This window comes from Monodelphis domestica, chromosome 8 (genome assembly GCF_027887165.1).
Source record: "Monodelphis domestica isolate mMonDom1 chromosome 8, mMonDom1.pri, whole genome shotgun sequence".
NCBI lineage: Eukaryota > Metazoa > Chordata > Mammalia > Didelphimorphia > Didelphidae > Monodelphis > Monodelphis domestica.
Genome location: NC_077234.1, coordinates 229,044,991 through 229,066,172, shown reverse-complemented (window position 1 = coordinate 229,066,172; position 21,182 = coordinate 229,044,991). Strand labels below are relative to the sequence as shown.

At 36.0% G+C, this 21,182-nt stretch overlaps 1 long non-coding RNA gene across 1 annotated transcript in view; it reads right to left on the bottom strand.

The window, feature by feature from the left end:
• Window positions 1-11,556, bottom strand: part of LOC130455906 (uncharacterized) — an 86,741-nt gene extending 75,185 nt beyond the window's left edge. The window contains exons 1-2 of the long non-coding RNA XR_008914175.1: window positions 11,486-11,556; window positions 7,720-7,868 (exon numbers count right to left, since the gene is read on the bottom strand). This is a non-coding gene — a long non-coding RNA (uncharacterized LOC130455906). The remainder of the gene's footprint in view (window positions 1-7,719; window positions 7,869-11,485) is intronic.
• Between the last annotated feature and the right edge of the window lie 9,626 nt (window positions 11,557-21,182).

Genomic DNA, 21,182 nt, shown 5'->3' with positions numbered 1-21,182 from the left:
GCTGCCAACAAGAAGTCATTCAGATACCACAGAACCACAGTAAGGATAACACAAGATCTGGCTGAATCTACACTGGAGGACCGAACGACATGGAATATGATATTCTGAAAAGCAAGGGAACTAGGTCTACAACCAAGAATCAATTACCCAGCAAAACTGACTATATTCTTACAGGGGAAAGTATGGTCATTCAACACAATAGAAGAATTCCAAGCATTCGTAAAGAAAAGACCAGACCTGAACATAAAATTTGATGTCCAAGTGCAGAACTGAAGAGAATCATCAAAAGGTAATTTAAAAAGAGGGGGAAAAGAAAAACAAAACAAAGCAACAACATCAAAAAACTTTTTTAAGAGACTCAGTAAGTTAAAATAATATGTATCCCTATAAGAAAAGAGATCATTGGTAACTAACTGTTGCTATCCCCTGAGCAGCTAGAAGAATTACATTTAGAGGGAACAGTTACAAACTGTATAGGATGAAAGGACAAGACATAAATAGGTATATAGATATATGCATGCATAAATACATATACATGTGTCTGTATATACAACTAGAGTTAAAAAAAGAGGTTAATACTAAAAGAAATGGGAAAGAAACATATGGCGGTAAATTTATATGTCCCAAAGAAGCTCATGGTGGGAGGGGGAAGAACATCAATATACTGGAAGGGTAAAGAGGTTGGAGATAGGAAATACTCAACTCTTAAGTGCTTTGAAACTGACCCAAAGGGGGAAGAACATTCCAATCCATTGGGGAAGAGAATAGATTTGCACCCTATAGGGGAGTAGAAGGGTAACAAATGGACTGGTAGGGAGGGAAGCAGTACAAGGGAGGGTGAGGGTGGGGGTGCAATTTTAGAAAGACTACAGGGAAAATAAGGGGGGGGGGGGAAGAGAAGGGAGATAGGTTAGAAAGGGAAGTAAAATAAGGGTGGGAACAAGGAGGACTGATTATAAACAAACATTGGTGTAGAAGGAAATAGTGAAAGAAGAAAAGGCAGGACCAGGAGTAGAAATCAAAATGCTAGGAAATGCACAGCTAGTAATCATAACTCTCAATGTGAATGGAATGAACCCACCCAAAAAACGCAAGCGAATAGCAGAGTGGAATAGAATCTAAAACCCTACCATATGCTGTTTACAAGAAACACACATTAGGAAGATATATAAGCATAGGGTGAAAGTAAGAGGATGGAGCCAAATCTATCAGGCATCAACCGATAAAAAGAAGGCAGGAGTCGCAATCATGATATCTGACAAAGCCAAAGTAAAAATGAATCTAGTTAAAAAGATATAGGGAAGGTAATTACATCCTGATAAAAGGCACTATAAACAATGAAGAAATATCTGTACTCAACATGTATGCACCAAATGGCATAGCATCCAAATTTCTAAAGGAGAAACTAGAGGAGCTCAAGGATGAAATAGACTGAAAAACTATACCAGAGGGAGACCTGAACCTTCCTCTATCTGAACTAGATAAATCAAACCAAAAAATAAATAAGAAAGAGGTAAGAGAAGTGAATGAAAGCTTAGAAAAATTAGAATTAGTAGACATATGGAGAAAAATAAATAGGGACAAAAAGGAATATACCTTTTCAGCAGCACATGGTACATTCATAAAAATTGACCATGTATTAGGGCATAAAAACATTGCAAATTAGTGCAAAAGGGCAGAAATAATAAATGCAAACTTCTCAGATCATAATGCAATGAAAATAATAATTAGTAAGGGTACATGGAGAGGTAAATCAAAAATTAATTGGAAATTAAACAATATGATTCTCCAAAACCTGTGAGTAAAAGAACAAATCATAGAAACAATTAATAACTTCATTGAAGAAAATGACAATGATGAGACATCCTTCCAAAACCTATGGGATGCAGCCAAAGCTGTACTCAGGGGGAAATTTATATCCTTGAGTTCATATATTAATAAATTAAGAAGGACAGAGGCCAATGAATTGGGCATGCAAATTAAAAAACTAGAAAGCAAACAAATTAAAAATCCTCAGATGAAGACTAAATTAGAGATCCTAAAAATCAAAGGAGAAACTAATAAAATTGAAAGTCAAAGAACTATTGACTCACTAAATAAGACCAGAAGCTGGTACTTTGAAAAAACAAATAAAATAGACAAAGTACTAGTCAGTCTAATTAAAAAAAGGAAAGAAAAAAACCAAATTGACAGTATCCAAGATGAAAAGGGAGACCTCGCCTCTAATGAAGAGGAAATCAAGGCAATCATTAAAAACTACTATGCCCAATTATATGGCAACAAATATGGCAATCTAAGTGATATGGATGAATACTTACAAAAATATAAATTGCCTAGACTAAAAGAAGAAGAAATAAATTACCTAAACAACCCCATATCAGAAAAAGAAATTGAACAAGCCATCAAAGAACTCCCTAAGAAAAAAATCCCCAGGTCCAGATGGATTCACAAATGAATTCTGTCAAACATTCAAAGAACAGATAATCCCAATATTATACAAACTACTTGATAGAATAAGCAAAGAAGGAGTTCTACCAAATTGATTTTACGACACAAACACGGTACTGATCCCAAAGCCAGGCAGGTCAAAAACAGAGAAAGAAAACTATAGACCAATATCCCTAATGAATATAGATGCAAAAATCTTAAATACAATACTAGCAAAAAGACTCCAGCAAGTCATCAAAAGGGTTATTCACTATGACCAGGTAGGATTCATACCAGGGATGCAAGGATGGTTCAACATTAGGAAACCTATCCACATAATTGACCATACTAACAAACAAATTGACAAAAATCACATGATTATTTCAATAGATGCAGAAAAAGCCTTTGATAAAATACAACACCCATTTCTATTAAAAACACTAGACAGTATAAGAATAGCAGGGCCTTTCCTAAAAATAATAATCAGTATATATCAGAAACCATCAGTAAACATCATCTGCAATGGAGATAAACTAGAAGCCTTCCCAATAAGATCAGGAGTGAAACAAGGATGCCCATTATCACCCCTATTATTTAACATTGTACTAGAAACACTAGCAGTAGCAATTAGAGGAGGAAAAGAAATTGAAGGTATTAAAATTGGCAATGAGGAGACCAAGCTATCACTCTTTGAGGATGATATGATGGTATACTTAAAGAATCCTAGAGAATCAACTAAAAAGCTAGTTGAAATAATCAACAACTTTAGCAAAGTTGCAGGATACAAAATAAACCCACATAAGTCATCAGCCTTTCTATATATCTCCAACCCATCTCAGCAGCAAGAATTAGAAAGAGAAATTCCATTTAAAATCACCCTCGACAATATAAAATACTTAGGAATCTATCTGCCAAGACAAACACAGGAACTATATGAACACAACTACAAAACACTCTCCACACAATTAAAACTAGATATAAACAATTGGAAAAACATTGATTACTCATGTGTGGGATGAGCTAACATAATAAAAATGACAATCCTACCCAAATTAATTTACTTATTTAGTGCCATACCCATTTCACTACCAAAAAACTTCTCTATGGAATTAGAAAAAAACATAACAAAGTTCATTTGGAAGAACAAAAGATCAAGGATATCCAGGGAAATCATGAAAAAAAAAATTCAAAGAAGGAGGCCTTGCAATTCCACATCTCAAACTATACTATAAAGCAGTGGTTATCAAAACAATTTGGTACTGGCTAAAAGACAGAAAGGAGGATCAGTGGAATAGACTTGGGGTAAATTACTTCAGCAGGACAGTCTATGATAAACCCAAAGATCCCAGTTTTGGGATCCTAAACCCACTTTTTGATAAAAACTGCTGGGAAAATTGGAAGACAGTATGGGAGAGATTAGGTTTAGATCAACATCTCACACCCTACATCAAGATAAACTCACAATGGCTGAATGACCTGAATATAAAGAAGGAAACTATAAGTAAATTAGGCGAATACAGAATAGTATGCATTTCAGATCTTTGGGAAAGGAAAGATTTTAAAACCAAGCAAGACTTAGAAAAAGTCACAAAATATAAAATAAATAATTTGGAATACATCAAATTAAAAAGTTTTTGTACAAACAAAACTAATGCATCCAAAATTAGTAGGGAAGCAACAAATCGGGAAACTATCTTCATAAAAACCTCTGACAAAGGATTAATTACTCAAATTTACAAAGAGCTAAATCAATTGTACAAAAAATCAAGCCATTCTCCAATTGATAAATGGGCAAGGGACATGAATAGGCAGTTTTCAGATAAAGAAATCAAAACTATTAATAAGCACATGAAAAAGTGTTCTAAATCTCTTATAATCAGAGAGACGCAAATCCAAACATCTCTGAGGTATCACCTAGCAGATTGGCTAACATGATAGCAATGGAAAATAATGAATGCTGGAGGGGATGTGGTAAAGTCGCGACATTAATTCATTGCTGGTGGAGTTGTGAATTGATCCAACCATTCTGGAGGGCAATTTAGAACTATGTCCAAAGGACAATAAAAGACTGCCTGCCCTTTGATCCAGCCATAGCACTGCTGGGTTTGTACCCCAAAGAGATAATAAGGAAAAAGACTTGTACAAGAATATTCATAGCTGCACTCTTTGTGGTGGCCAAAAATTGGAAAATAAGGGGATGCCCTTCAATTGGGGAATGACTGAACAAATTGTAGTATATGTTGGTGATGGAATACTCTTGTGCTCAAAGGAATAATAAAGTGGAGGAATTCCATGTGGACTGGAACAACCTCCATGAATTGATGCAGAGTGGAATGAGCAGAACCAGGAAAACATTATACACAGAGACTGATACACTGTGGTACAATCAAATGTAATGGACTTCTCCAATAATGGAAGTGTAATGACCCTGAACAACTCGGAGGAACCTATAAGAAAAACCACTATCCACATCCAGAGGAAACACTGTGGGAGTAAAAACACTGAAGAAAAACAATTGCTTGAATACATGGGTTGAAGGGATGTGGTTGGGGATGTAAACTCTAAATGAATATCCTAGTGTAAACAACAACATGGAAATGGGTTCTTATCAAGGACACAAGTAATACCCAATGAAATTGTGTGTTGGCTGTGGGAAGAGTGGGTGGAGGTGAAGGAGGGAAATAATGTGATTATTGTAACCAAGGAATAATGTTCTAAATTGACTAAATAAACTTATTCAAATGGGAAAAAGCATAAATAAAATATAGAGGATTACAAAGGAAGCAAATTTAATAAATAAATAAATTCCAATGCCTTTCCTCTCTTAATTATTTCCTGTTTATCCTATATAGAGCCTACTTATTTTATTTGCATATAGCTTGCTTTGTGTGTTTTTATTTGCAAAGTCTCTCCCATTAGATTGTAAATTCCTTGAGGACTGTCTTGTCCCTCTTTTTGTATGTCCAGCACAGTGTCTGGCACATAGTAGATACTTAATAAATGTTGATTGATTTATTGATTGTACCCACTCTTCTCATTAATTTTATGTGTGCCTGAGGAAGAGTGCATCCCAGATTTATTCGAGGAATGTTAGCTTTTGTTCTTGCAATGATATCTTAACAAATGTCTTTACATTGACCTAATGGTTTCCTCTGACTGACTGTTAAAGGTAAATGTATTAGTTGGAGTTCAAGAACTATATAGTTTTAGGAACATAAATGCAGAAGATACCTTGAATCCAAGGTAGTCGCCCCATTGAGGACCTACCCTACAAGTATGAGTTAAGTCCAAGTAAGGAAGTCTATGTTAGTAAGATTCTTTTCAGAGTGTTTATAAACTAAATAATCTAGAAATGTCATTCATAATAGTAGTAGGTGTTTCTAATGTGGTTCTTCTGGAGCAAGTAATAAGGCAAAGTAAAATCCCTGCATTAGATCTAGAGTTGATTAGATTTGTCTTTAAGTATCAGAGCTCCGAAGGAGGCCATAGAATTTCCTTAAAATAAATGCAACTAGAAAATGTAAATCTATGATAGTAGGAAATAGTGGGCAAGCTCCTTTTGCTTCTGTAGCCTATAAAAGGATTCTATCATGGTGTTTTTCCCATGGTAGTAGGCCCTTTAAGAACAACAACAACAACAACAACAAACAACTCTTACTTTCTGTAAATACTAATCATTGGTTTCAAGACATAAGAACAGTAAGAGTTAAGCAATTGGGGTTAGGTGACTTGTGCAGGGTCACACAACTAGGAAATGTCTGAGGCCAAATCTGAACCCAGGTCTTCCCGTTTCTAGAATTGACTCTAATAAAGTACTAAGAAAATGAACATTTATTAAGTACCCACTATGTTTCTGGTATTTTTCAAGTATCAACTCAATTGATCCTCACAATAATCCTGGACAGTTGGTGCTACCATTTTCCTCATTTAACAATTAAGAAAACTGTGGCCAACAGAGGTCAAGTGACTTGACCAGGGTCACAGAACTGGCAAATGCCTGAGGCCAAATTTGAACTTGGGTCTTCCTGACTGTGGGCCCAGTGCTCTACCAACTGTACCACTTTCTCTTTGAACTAGATTCCAATTTACCTAATTTCCTAATTTCTACCAGAAATCTAAGTGATGGTTGTCTTGCAGCTATAAGCCCTCCCATAATTAAATATTTTGTGATGTATTTTTCCAGAGAAGTTATTTGCATAGATCCCGTTATGGATTTTTATCAAAAAAATCTTCATTAAATATAAGGGGTTTAAAGAAAAAAGCAGAGGTAATAAATATTTTTAAAATATTCAAAATACATGTATGTTGAAAATCTTTAATTCTAGAGGAACAAGAGGAAGGCAGAAGGGCTTGAGTGATTTTCTTTTGTGATTTGTAACTCATTGTTTCAAATTACTTCACAAACACCGCAGCAACAACTCAGCATGGCAAAAAGTGAACATAGTGGAACATTGGTGGCTGTGTTTTTTTGAAAGGAAATTTAATCATAATAGACATTCAATACTAAACATGTTATCCCTCAAGCCTTCCCAATATAATACATCAGACAAAATACATCAATTAAAATAGTGTAACAAAACACAGAAAAAGGCGAAATTGCCTAAAATCCTTTAGAAGTGCCGCGTGCACTAAGCATTTCCCAGAGGATTTCCCTTATAGTAAAAAATACACAAAGATTTAACATGCTTTACATCTGGAAAGTCCAAATCCAGAGGCTGATGAAGAGAGCTAACATTTTAGGTCTTTAAATAAAATGCCAGGTGTTTACCTAAAAGATTGCTTACAAGAGACATGTAAAATTGGACCACTAAAAATGAGAATGAAGGAGCTTAAACATGAAGGAGCTTGAAGAAAGTGACTAAAAGACATGTAAATCTAATTATGATTTTTGTTGGCATAATCATAGATATAATGATCTGCTGTTGTTAAGTGCATCTCAGTTTGGTGCTTCTATTAGGTAAAAAACTTGCTTTTGCCCCATATGGAATGATACACTTTGAGAAAATCAGTCAGCAAGCACTTATTAAAGAATTAATATACACCAAATTCTGTGTTAATTTCTGGGAATGCAAATACAACAAGCAAAACAGTCCCTGTTCATTAGAAGCTTATTCTTATGGAAGAAAAAAAATTCTGAAAAATATTGACTGAAAATAAAAAATTGGCAGATGAATGAATGAATGAATGAATGAATAAAAAATGTTGAGTCTGGGCATGATTCTCTTCCATTTTAAGTTATTTTAAAGTATTTTTTTCTCTAAAAGATAATTTAAGAGGAATTTAAACAATCACCTGTAAAGGTCTTTTCAGCTCTGAATCTATTATTCTATGACCACTTCCAGGCATTATCCCCACACGCTCAACATCCTCTTCCTCATTTTCTTACAATTTATCATTATCCAGTGCCATAAGAAATGGCAAACAAGATGATCACAAAAAACCTGGAAAGACATATATAAGTGATGCAAAGTGAAATGAGCAGAACCAGGAGAACATTGTACACAGTAACAGCAATAATGTATGATGATCAACTCTTGATGTCCTGACAAGGGAATGATCCAGGACTTCTCCAAAAGCCTCATGACAAAAAAAAAATGACTATCTACTACCAAGAAGGAACTGACAGAGTCCAAATACAGACTGAAACATATTGATCTTCACTTTATTTCCTCCATGAATTTTTCTCTAGTGAAAACAGTGTCTTCTTTCACAATATGACACACATGAAAATATGTTTAACATGCTAATATACATGCAACCTATATCATATCACATGCCTTCTTGGGAAGGTGAGAAGGCTCAAAAAACTAATATTTAAAAATTGTCATCATCACTGCAGACAGAGAACAGGGACCACAAATGGCCATTTTGTATAGTTTCTTTGTTTCAACATCTGATCCATGAAGAACTTAGAAAACAAATAGAAGTAAAAAAAAAAGTCAATAAAATGAATGACAGGAAAAGATGTCATCTGACAAGGGCAAGGGAATGGCAGGTTGACTGAATGTCCCACTGACAGCCTTGCAATGTCAGAATGATCAGCCTACTGGTGGTGAACATTTCTGTGCTTAACTTAGCAGCTAAGTGGCACCAGAGTGCACAGAGCACTTGTCCTGAAATCAGGAAGATCTGAGTCCAAATTCAGAGTCAGGTACTTATTGACTATGGGAGTTAGGTCAAGTCACTTAACTCTTCTGTTTGCCTCAACTATAAATTGGGGATAATAGCACCTACCTCTCAGAGGATCAAGTAAGACAATACTGTATTGGTAAAGTACTTAGCCCAGGGTCTAGCACATAATGGGCTCTATATAAATGCTAGCAATTACAATAATTATAAATAAAATAAATAAAAATTATTATATTATCATTACTAGTCTGGTCCTTGAAAATCAGAAATCTTTCAGATCTGAAATAGCTTGCCAGAGCTTGCCTTTTTCTTCATAGCCTTCAAAAATTCATCTGTGTCAGCTCCAGACCTTAATAATCTAAACATAGCAAGATTTTTGTGGTGCATCAAATAACATCATGAAAAATGAAATTGATTATATTTTAACAGAGAGGAAATGCCTGGCTACCAATGTGGTAGTCATTTCTGCATCAGTTGTCTGGACATAGTTAGACCACCAACTTATTAAAGCAAAGATCAACTCAATACCAAATCATGTGGTGCAGTAGGGAAAATTGCTGAATTTGGAGCAAGAAGACTCGAGTTTGAATCCCAGCTCTGCTGTTTATTACCTGTGTAGTACCTGAGCAAGTCACTTAAACTTCTTGGGACTCAGTTTCCTCATCAACAAAATGAGAGATTGGACTAGGTAGCTTTGGAGTCCCTTCCAGGAATATTATCTAACATTCTGGGAAACCCAACAGCAATTATTTTGTTCTGTTTAATTAAGGAAACAGCTTGTTTTCTCAAGCAAAATTGTTGTTCAGTTATGTCTGACTCTTTCTGATATCATTTGGGTTTTTCCTGGCAAAGATACTGGAGCTGTTTGCCGTTTCCTTCTCCAACTCATTTGACAGATAAGGAAACTGAGGCAAACAGGGTTAAGTGATTTGCCCAAGGTCACACAGATAGTAAGCAAGCATCTCAGGTCAGATTTGAACTCAGGTTTTCCTGACACCAGAGCCAGCTCTCAATTCACTTCACCACTTAGCTGCCTCCAAATTTAGCCAATCCTTTAAGTATTTTGTTGTTCTTTTGATAGAATATATAGGAATAGAACTTAGGCTTGTGATTTCCTTGGTACAAGAAACTCTCAGGAAATTCCCTGTGCCAATGCAAATTAGTAACTTCTCTATGAATTACAACCTTAGAGAGTTTCCTCAAGCACCCAAGAGGTTAAGGGATTTTTCTGGGGTCACAAAGCCAATATATTATTTTAGAAGAACTTCAACAAGGTTCCTAATGGTTTCAAGACCAGTTCTCTATTCAAGGCTCTTAAACTGACCAAATAACTATGAATTCAAGACCTTGCTTCCTCTCGCATGTAACATGTACCTGGAAAAAAATGAGTTTGAATTATATGAGAGGAAATTGATCAAGCTAAAGAAATAGGCAGGTAGGTGGCCCAATAGATTGTACTGGTCTTGGATTCAGGAAGACTCATCTTCCTGAGTTCAAATCTGGCCTCAGCTACTTATTAGCTATGTGATCCAGGACAAGTCACTTAGCCAGTTTGCCTCAGTTTCCCTACTTGTCAAATGAGCTGGTGGTGAAAATGGCAAACCATTCTAGTATTTTTGCCAAGAAAACCAAAAAGGATAGAACACAAAAAAGAATTAGAAACAGTAAAAACTTAAAAATGCTTCTCTGCATTGACTTTTAATATTGTGTCAGTTATTAAAATAGTGAAAATAGTCATGTTTGTGTCTACTTGTGTCAATTATGTCAATTCAATATTTCTACATCCTAAAGCTGTGCACAGAATAAATACTTAATAATTGAATTGGATCTATATGGAATGGTGAATTTTGATCAACAGCACAGTCAATCAAACAGCCAGTTTGGTGGAAATCATAAATATATTATTTAAAATCATATCTAAAAATTAAAAGTCATATTTTAAAATAAAAAATGTATTTTAAATGTTTTTAATGTATTTAGATGGGGATACATTTCTTAAGCTCTTACTTTCCATCTTAGAATCAATACTGTATATTGGTTCCAAGGCAGAAAAGCAGTAAGGGCAAGGCAATTGAAGTTAAATAACTTGCCCAGGGTCACACAGCTAGGAAGTGTCTGAGGCCATATTTGAGCCAAGGATCTCCCATCCCTAGGCCTGGTTCTCAATCCAATAAGCCATCTAGCTGCCTCCTAAATGGAGATTCTTAAACTGACCAAGTTACTATGAATTCAATTGCTGCATTATAGACACAGACTTAATCTAGTGTCTCGAACTTCAGATAAATCCCTTGTTGACTCCTAACTAGAACACTTAGTTCCAAAGAAAGTCTAAGCTTTTTTTTGAGAGACAAGTGGAGAGAGGGAAACTGACTTTTCCTTTGTCCAAAGGATGGGGATTAGTCATGTTTAATATCATAGAATGTTATAGCACAAAAATGTGATTATTAAGACAATTCTTACTCTTTATAAAATTTTGCTTCTTTTGAATAAAAGCATCTTAGAATGCTTGAAATAATACCTTTCCAAAAAATTAGAAGAAAGAAAAAGAAAAGGAGCCAATTTGAAATGTTTCTATATAGAGCCACCACAGTCATATAAAATCTGAAAAATTATCTCAGGCAATTATTAGTGGTTTTATCTCAAGCAACTGATCAAGTTAGAAAAAGCTGAACAAGGAAGAAGAGTTGGCACTTGCTTACTGGTAAGATCATAAAAACATCCTTCTGTGTTTGATTGTGTCTAACTCTCATCCCCAAAACATTTTTCCTTGATTTCATTCAGTTCTGTTTCCTTCCTAAGTAGCTCTATTTCCTCCAAGACAGATAGTAATCCCAGTCAGAGGAAAATATGTAATAATGGAAGAGAATACGCATGTAGCAGATAATACCATCTACTGAGCACAAACAAAAATGAAAGATTTTTCTATTACCTGTGTATTAAATGCATATTATGGGTGTAGAAAGAAAGGATGGTCTCACAATAGGCATGCTAATAAACAAGTGGTTAGAGTTTAGGGAGGCATCAAGCTAGCCCTCCCTGAAGGATCCACCATCTCCATGGAGACAAGGGCAAAGGGACTGTTACCTCAGCCCCCTTATATGGTTAGAGAGAGGTATGACTGACAGGTAGAAAGGGTATAAATAGAGGAAGTCACAGAAATAGCAGACAGCCTTTCAGGAGAAAGGAGTCTTTCCCATAATGCCCTGTACCTATTGGATGGCCATCAACTGGAGGAGAGCAAAGGCTCGTTTTCGCATGATGCCTTACTGGATACAGGGCATCAGCAGTGATTGCAGACAAGCAAAGACAGTTGTTGGAGATGGGAAGAAAGCTACTACCCCAGAAACACAAAGGGTGCCTAAAAGCCATGCCAGCACCCAGGAATGTTGTGGTAGTGGGAAGGGAAGCAGCTTTCATGCTGATGCAGAAGAGTTCCTGAGGGGAAAAGAAAATAGACATTCTATAAGTTCACTCCGGTGTTGGAGGCAGGCGGGACCACATCTCAGGTAAACTTGGTATTTGGAGGCTGGAGGAAGGCAGAGGACCAGAGTGAAAGGGGATGCAGAATATACTGTCTTTTCCAAATGTCTACAACTCTACCCTACCTCACAGGGACTGCCTATCCCCTCCTGGTGTCACAAACTTTGTTCTTCATTACTGGACTTGAAATCAAATTCTATTCATGCCCTTAGTTGCTTTGTAATAAATATGATTTATTATGTTCAGACTTGTTGGGCTGCGTGTTGGGTAACCTTCACTACTCCATAGATTACCTAAAATTGTGGGGTGAGGAGGTAGGAGGAATCTTCAAGCCTAGGGGATGAGATGGCTGGTTGGAGTTGGTGGGGGGTGGAGATATGGAGAAAGAAGGTACTATAAAGAATCTGGTCTGCTTTGAATTTCCCATTGTTTCTAATGGAGAAGAAAAGAGGGTTTCCATGGTAACTTCATTTTTTTCCTTGCCTTTGACTGGGTAGAATATTTTGAGAACAATAATATAAGTAAGTTAGAACCTTACAAGAATTTGATGGAGACACAGAAGAGAGACTTATATAGACTTTCATTTTTTGGTAGAGTGAGGTGGGTCACTTCCCCAGACTTTCTAATGAGTTACTATGACAACGCAATAACAGATTTTGGATTATTATTTAATTGATTTTCAATTCATTACCCTTTGAACAATGATCATTCTTTTCATATCTTATGGTATAACAAGAGAAATCTGAAAATAGTAGGCTAAGAAGCTCCTTTTTTGAACTCACCAAATTTTAGCAAATCTACCTCAATATTTCCTTTTATACTGTGAGAACAGAGTCTCCACGAAAGATAAGGAAATCAGAAAAAGTATTAATATTGAATTAAAGGTAGTAATAATAATAATTAATATTTGTATAGCACATACTATGTGCCAGGCACTGTGTGAAGTACTTGACAAAGTATCCCCTATTTTGTCTTCACAACAACCCTAAGAAAGTAGGTTCTATTATCATCCCCATTTTACAGATGAGTTCACCAAGACAAACAGAGGTTAACTGACTTGCCCAGGGTCCCTCAGCAAGTCTCTTGAGTCCAAGTTTGAATTCAGGTCTTCTTTCCTAATTCCAAGTGCCCAATAGTATCCACTGCACCTTATAACAATGGAAATTATGTGATTTTTAAAAATTGAGGGCTCTTATTTTTTAATTGTGTGCTTTCTTTACATTTTAACTATAAAAGGACTGTCTGGGCCATTGTTATTATTTTCTTTTTAATAAAGAACTTATAAATTAAAGGCTACAATTTCAGCACAGTCACTTCTTGGTTCCATGATTATATTCCCATATTTCCATTTTATGCATTTCTATGGGCAAATCATGGCATGTGGAACTATTATTGTGAATTTTTCATACTCCCAAGATACTCACTTAGAGGCCTCACAATGTGTTTGAATGGTTTCTTTAGTAGGTTCTTAGCTTACAGCAGGCACCCCAGAAATGTGGTGGCAGACTGTGCCTTTCTATTTTCCAAACAACAAAAGTTTTGTCTTGGAAAATGAAAAGGTCTTCTTAAGTGTTATCTACTTTTCTTTCATTCTTCAACTTCTAGAATTGTTTGGGTCATCAGGTGGTTACCTCTCCTACTCTGGAAAGTGATAGAGTCATAGAGCAAATATGTTCTTTCAGTTCTTGTATTCGTCTAGCAGCCCCAAACAGAAAATGAGCAATCTACCCTACAACCACTGTAGGGACCCAACCCCATTGTCCATCGGTATTGTCTGTTTAAGACATACATAATGACAGAACACAGCTGCTCAATGGACTAGCTACATCCAATACATACCATAGTCTAGACCAGGGGTTGGAAAACTAGCTAGCTGCCTATTTTTTAAAGTACAGCCTGCTAGAGAGTTAGCTGAAAATGGTTTTTACATTTTTAAAGCACTTTAAAATGTAAAAACCATTCTTAGGTTGTGCCTCACAAAAACAGGCAGCAGACCAGATTTTTCTCTTAGGTGATAGTTTGCCAACTGTGACCCCTGGACTAGAAAATAAAGACATTCTTCCTCTATTTGGTTTTTCTTCTGTGGGCTGTTAGGTAAACTCTTCTGAGAAACTGTGTATCTCAATTAAATGTGTTCTAATATCCTATATCTCACACCAAGCTTAAAAGGTCTGGGAAACATGGCAGCTTTAAGTTAAGAAAGGCTTTAAAAACCAAGTTCATAAACCTGTTCTTAGCAACAATCTTCTCAGTTTAAAACATTTATCTATAATTATAGCCTATTTTTAAAAAATACTTTACAGTTTCCATTTTCTTCCACACTCTACTGAAACTGCCATCTTGGAACCAGACTTTGGTAGTCATGATTTTTTGCATTTCCAAGTCTGAACAAAAACTGAATCCTCCCTGTTGACATCATGGTTGTATGCATACAAACATACCATTCCCAACAAGGATTACAGACTTGGCCTCAAGGACCAGTAGGATCAGAAATCCCAAAACTGGAAAGAGAGAGATCTCCGGGACAGCTGTGACCCTCTTTTTGTTTTTTAGTTTTTTGGTTTTTTTAGAAAACTTGAGCTCAAAGTCCAGGAAAATGTTTTAAGTGACTTAGCCTGAAAGTTCTCATTCAGGTCAGGAAGTCAATAAACATGAATTTAAAGTACCTGCTATGTGCCAGGTATTATGTTAAATACTTAGGGATAAGAAAGGCTTCATTTGCTATCCAAAGAACTTATAACCTAATTGGGGTGACAACATGACAACAATTTTGTAGAAATCAGCTAGTTTACAGGATAAATAAGACATAATCAACAGAGGTAAGTACTAGAATTAGGAATGGGAAAGGCTTCTTAGAGAAGGCTTGGAGATAACAAATTGGCTTAACTCCTCCTTGGTTGGGGGGGAGAAAGGGAGGGGTCCTTAACCCAGGCATGTGAAGACTTTCCCTATAAGAAGGGGCCGATGAGAATACTTTTTCATTGCAATGGCCATGAAGGCAGCAAAAGTGGGTGATGTAGAGTGCCTTAGAGCTTGGTCAGAAATGAAAGAAGCCAAAGTTATCCACATCATTCCTAAACCATTTCCAGTTGTCTTGACTTTTGTCTTGACATTGGTCTTTGACGACTGGAAGAGAAAATGAGGCTGAAGAAAATTTTGTGCAAGTCTAGCCTCACTTAAATCCAACTTATGCAGGAATCAAAAGACAATTGCCCGTGATGTAATTTTGGTCCTCCTCAAGTACAAAGGACAGCAACCACTCAAGAGGACAGTGTCACTAGATTGAAGAGTACAGGGTGAAATAAAATTTAAAATATTGAAAGGATGGACATGGCAGCTTTAAGTTAAGGAAGGCTTTAAAAACCAAAACAGGATAGAGAGCCAATGAAGCATTACAGGGTGACCAATAAGTCTGACCATTGAATTTAAGAAAATCAGTGAAGAATTGACTGCAGTGGGAAGAGACTTTATGGTAAGTAAGCAAACCAGCTATTAGCAGGTGTGAAAAGATGAGGGGTACCATTGATAGATACCATTGTTGTTGGAAGCTTCAGAGGCAGAAAAGGGGTGGAGGTGATATATGAGAGAAGTTAAGAAAGTAAAATAATAGACACGGAAAGCAACATTGACTTATGGGGGTGGGATTGGGAAGGATGAAAGTAAAATAAGGAGTTGTTGAGGATAACACCTATACTTGCAAGCCTTGGGGGGACTGTATAACCCTGATAATAAGAGGGAAGATTTATGAGCTCAGTTTTGGACATATTAAGTTTAAGATGTCTACAACAGTGGTGTCAAGTTCTAACAGAAATTGGAGACATTAAACCATCTATAAAAGGATCCCTTTGGGCCCATTGACTTAGAAAACCATATTTTTCTATTTTCCTATAATATTTTTTTATTTATTTTGTTAAATATTACATTTTAACCTGATTCAGGCAGCACTCCAGCAGCCTTCCCATCCATACACATTCTTGACACATCTGGTCTACTGGGACAATAAGATATGATGATCAAGCAGCAAGGATATTTGAACCCCTGAGGTACTTTTGATTTTGATACTCTAATATTGCTTGCCCATCTTACCTATGTGCTTGACACCTCTGGATCACTGGGACACCCAGTGTATGATAATCCAGAAGCACAAGGTGAAGTCAGGTACTATTAAGATTTTGGTCTTACCATTTGTAAAAAACTTACACCAAACTAATTTGGCCTCTCTGAAATATGGTTTAATTCCTTTCTTATCTAACTCTTGTGTCTATTCCCTTGTCTGAATACCTATAAAATATTCTATTAATGCAATGTATTTAAATATCCCCCCCCATTAATACAATGCACACTTCTTGAGAGCAGGAACTGTTTTCAAGTAGTTTCTTTTTTTTTTTTGTCATCCCCGACAAGACACACAATGCCTAAGGCATCCCCACATACTGGATTGCTTTCATATCTTTAATTGCATGATTAATTGCAGTCTTTCTTGGTTTCTTCCATACTTCAGCTTCTTGGCTCCCTTTTCTCCATGGGCTTTACCGAGACTCTATGTTGTCTTTTCCTAAATATTTGACTTAAGTACTATCATCCAATTGGATTGCTACATTCAGGTTTGAAAATTCTAATCACTTAATCACATTGATGGAAGGGAAAACAATTCTATCATATCTAAAAGTAACAAAAATTTTCCATCATGTATAAATATATATTATATAGCTTTTTTGATGAAAGACAAACAGTATGGCATCTCACAGTTCTTAAAGTGTTTCCTTTTTAAAAGAATACTAGTTTTGTTAGGAACTTTACACTTACAACTAATCAAAACCATCCCTCTACAATTTCTACCCCACTAATTCTATTCTTTGTGATGAAATAAAAACAAATCTTCCACACTGACAAACTTTCAGGTACTTGAAAATGTTTCTAATGTTCTTCTAGATTGCCCCTTTGCCCCTGACACCAAACTCCTAAGCCTTCTTTTCTCTTCTATAGTCTCATGCCTAAGTCAGGTTCTGGTTTACCTTTCCCATTCTCTTTCATCATCCTTGGACACACTCAATCTACTTTATCATTCTTTTTGAATGTGGTCATCTAGAAAATGATCACAATATTCTAGAAAATCTGATCACAGGAAATTCAATGGCTTATTCTAGGCATACATATGTTCTATATTCATCTTTTAATATCAAGTGCTTTCAAGGAAGGATATCCTATCTTACCTCACCTCAAATTTGAAATAAGTAAAACTGAATTAATAAGTTTTTTCTGGATCACTTTTATAATAGATTTGGAATCAGCTGGGAGGGACCTCAGAAACCTCTAGTTTATAGATTATATATAATCATGAAAATATCAAATTATAAGTAGTTTTTATTTATAGTAGAGATTATTTGGATTGAAGTCCACTTACAATCAACTTGTGACTTTCTCAATGTCTTCATTTTATGAGACATCACAGGCTATAAATGTTATGAAGTTGAAGTCATATATTGTGATATATGATTAAAAACTAAAATTCAGTTCAAGGGATTTAAATACCTACATACCAGGGACTCTAGAGACATTATAGATACAAAGAGAAAAATGAAATGTTCTTACTTTCAAGATTTATTTCTCTTATGAGTAAGATTGGAATGCAGTTGGAAGATTAATTTAACAGGCCAATAGCATTTTAATGGATATAGAATGTTTGGGGGTCAAGATTAATGTTCCAAAATTAGTGAGTGCTTAGAAAATAACCCTGTGTGTTCTTTATTAATAATAATATTATTAATATGTCCCAACACAAATTTGCCTCCTGGACAAATCTCCACTTGGATGTCCCATACTAACTCAAGTTATATATAGCACCTAATTATGTTGATACATCTCCACTTGGAAGCCCCATAATAACTAATATTTATGTAGCACTTACTATGTTGCCAGACACTGAACTAAAATGCTTTATAATATCATTTCATTTAATCCTCAATATTGTCTGAGGCCAGATTTGAACAATAGATTTTCCTGACTCCAAGACTGATACTCTCACCACTTTGCCATCTAGCTGTCTTTCAGCATTTCTCTCTACTCAAAAACTTACAGTGGGTCCTTATAATATATTTGGAATCAAACACAATGCTATATCTTGGAATCCAAAGTCTTCTCTTTTTTGGTCTCACTTTACCCAATGACTTTTCCCCTACTACTCTCCTTATTTATATGCTCTAGTCAAGACCACTTTTTTATTGCTCTTTCACAATCTTTATATCCTCATGTACCCATACACTCTTTGGACATGTTGGTCTCAAATGGCTTTCCATTCTTTCCCATCATTATTATCCAACACCCCATGGATCTCAAACCTTACTAACTCTTCCATAAAGGTCTGTACACTTTAGCACTTTGAATTTTTTTTGTCTGGAATTTAGTTCCCTAGCTATTTTATGACCAGTAGGTGGTGTTTCAGTGGATAGAGTGCCAGCCCTGGACTCAGGAACTTTCAAATATATTTCTAAGTTCAAATCTGGCCTCAGACAACCTAACAGTCATGTAAACCCTGGGCAAGTCACTTAATCCTGTTTGCCTCAGTTTCCTCATCTGTAAAATGAGCCAGGGATGAGAATAGCAAGTATCTTAGCCAAGAAAACCCCAAATAGGTCATAAAGAGTCATATGACTGAAAAATGACTGACAACCATTTCATATTACTCTTATTTCTCCCATGTCTTTAAATTCCTAACAAAAGGCCATTTCATGACAAGAAAGACTGGGTAAGAAAGGACATGCAGGCTCAGTAAAACTACCACCACTGAAAAACAACTTAAACAATATACCTTCGATGAAAGTGAGCAACTTAATCCATTTCATGTTTGAAAGACAGCATTATATATAAAAAAGAAAGCTAAGTAGGTGCCACAGTGATAGAATATCTGGTCTGGAGTCAGGAAGACTCATTTTCCTGAATTCAAATCTGAGCCTCAGAAAGTTACTGGCTGTGTAACTTTGGGCAAGTCATTTCAAATTTTGCCTCAGTTTCTTCATCTGGAAAATGAGCTGGAAAAGGAAAGGAAATGGCAAACCATTCCAGGGTCTGCCAAGAAAATCCCAAAAAGGGTCATGAAGAGTCAAATATGACTGAAGCAACTGAACAACAACAACAAAAAGTATAAATATTGTCAAAACCAGTTTTATGCCATTTAAGATAATTGAGTAATTCTGCAGTCTCCTCCAAGTGACGTCTTCTCCCAATCTTCCTGGCTTCCTTTGAGCACTGAGAGGCAGTTATAATGTAGTTACAAATACGAAGAAAGCACTTTAAAATTATCCTATAGTCTAAAACTTTTTTTTTAAGAAAAGTGTGTAAAAGGTTAAGAAGAAAGCCAATTGGTCCAGGAAAATGGATTAAGAGTAGTAACCAGACTTAGAACAGGAAATACCTTCCTTGTAGTTCTTTGGGACCATGCCCTGAAGGGATTAGAGTAATGATCCAAAGGAAGAAGCTTCTTTGATTACTTCATTTAATGGTATACCTCTGCATTCACCTTTCCCTAGCTGGAAAAAGGAAACCTTTAACGGTAATGGTCAAAGAGATATAATGGTTTAGTTTGGAAATGATTCTCCAAGAGTGTGCCAAAAGTCTTAAATGGCTGTTGTTCAAAGTTAGTTGATACAAATAAATGAACGTATCTAAATTTTGTAAGGATTGTCCGATCTTGACTGAAATTTGTTTAAAGATCCTAAAAATTGAGATTTCAAAATGACTTCTATTAGAGACATAGATATCTGAGGGAATGGGAGCACTGGATTACTCTGTTGGTTTGGACATAACTCTAAGCAGAAAAAAAAAAAAGCCTAGATTAGAATAATTTTAACTAACAAAATTGAAAAAGTTAGATTGCTTGCTAGATAGAATGCTCACACTGCCTGGAGGAAGACCCAAGTTCATATCTGATTTCAGACTTACTAGCTATGTGACCCTGGGCAAGTCACTTAGCCTTTGTTTGCCTCACTTTTCCTCAGCTAGAAAGGGAGCTCAAGAGGGAAATGGCAACCCATTCCAGTATTTTTGTCAAGAAAATGGGTTTTTCCATGAGGAAGAAAAGGACACAACTAACAAGACTGAACAACAGCAAAAATTAACAGAATTGTTTCTGACAGACTTATAGGCCTAGAAGAGAGTACAGAATTTTATTCTATACCTGTGCTTGATTCCCATCCAGGGACCTTAACTTAAGCTAGGCTATTTCCATCTAACCCCAGGCAAGTTATTTAACTGTGTTTCTGTTTCTCAGATCTAAATTACTTCTACTAAGATATGATTTCTTTTTCCAAGAAGCATGTCCAACACCGATTCCATAAACATGGTCAACACCTTTGTAACTGTCTCACTTGACTACACAACAATTATTCCACCATTAAAACAGGCAGACTTTGCTGGGACCAGATCCCAACTGAATCATTTCAGACATCCATGGGCTTTATCTCTGAGCATCATATTTTACAACGTTAATAGCTAAAGTAAGTTTTCTTGTTACTATTTTTACCATTTTATATGGACTCTGGGATGCGCAGGACATCATCGCTGCTAAACTCAGAGTAGGGATGCCTTGCTTTGAGGCTGAGGACCCAGCAAGCCCCTTTCCTTCTTTCATAAACCAAGGCTCTGTTGCAATGGAATCACAGTGAGCTAAGCAGCAGCTGCAGCTACACTGTGAGAAGTTTACTTGGATAAGTGTGTACCCTCTTTTAAAATAGGTCCAAAATTTCAAACTATTTAAAATGGTGCTAAGCCCTGGGGAAGCACCATTTTGGGCTCAACATTTGGCAATGGAACTGGACACTTTGGATGCACTATTTTGATAGCACATGGTTCCTTCTGTGCCCAAAACTAACATCATCCTCTTCTATCCAGGAAACATTTGGATACTTAGAGATTTGACAGCTTTTCAAATTCCTATAATGGGGTCATTACACACTTTTAACACTTGAAAAGCCCTAGTGCCTCCAAGTTTGCTGGTAAGACACAAAGAGCTAGCAGAACTTGGGTGAATTGTTCACATTTGGGTTTTTTATGTATAATTTTTATAAATATGAAAGCTAAAATAAGGTGCAAAAAACCCTTCCTAACAGGCCCCATATGCTGCAAAGTAAAATATTGTTATCATGTGTGAA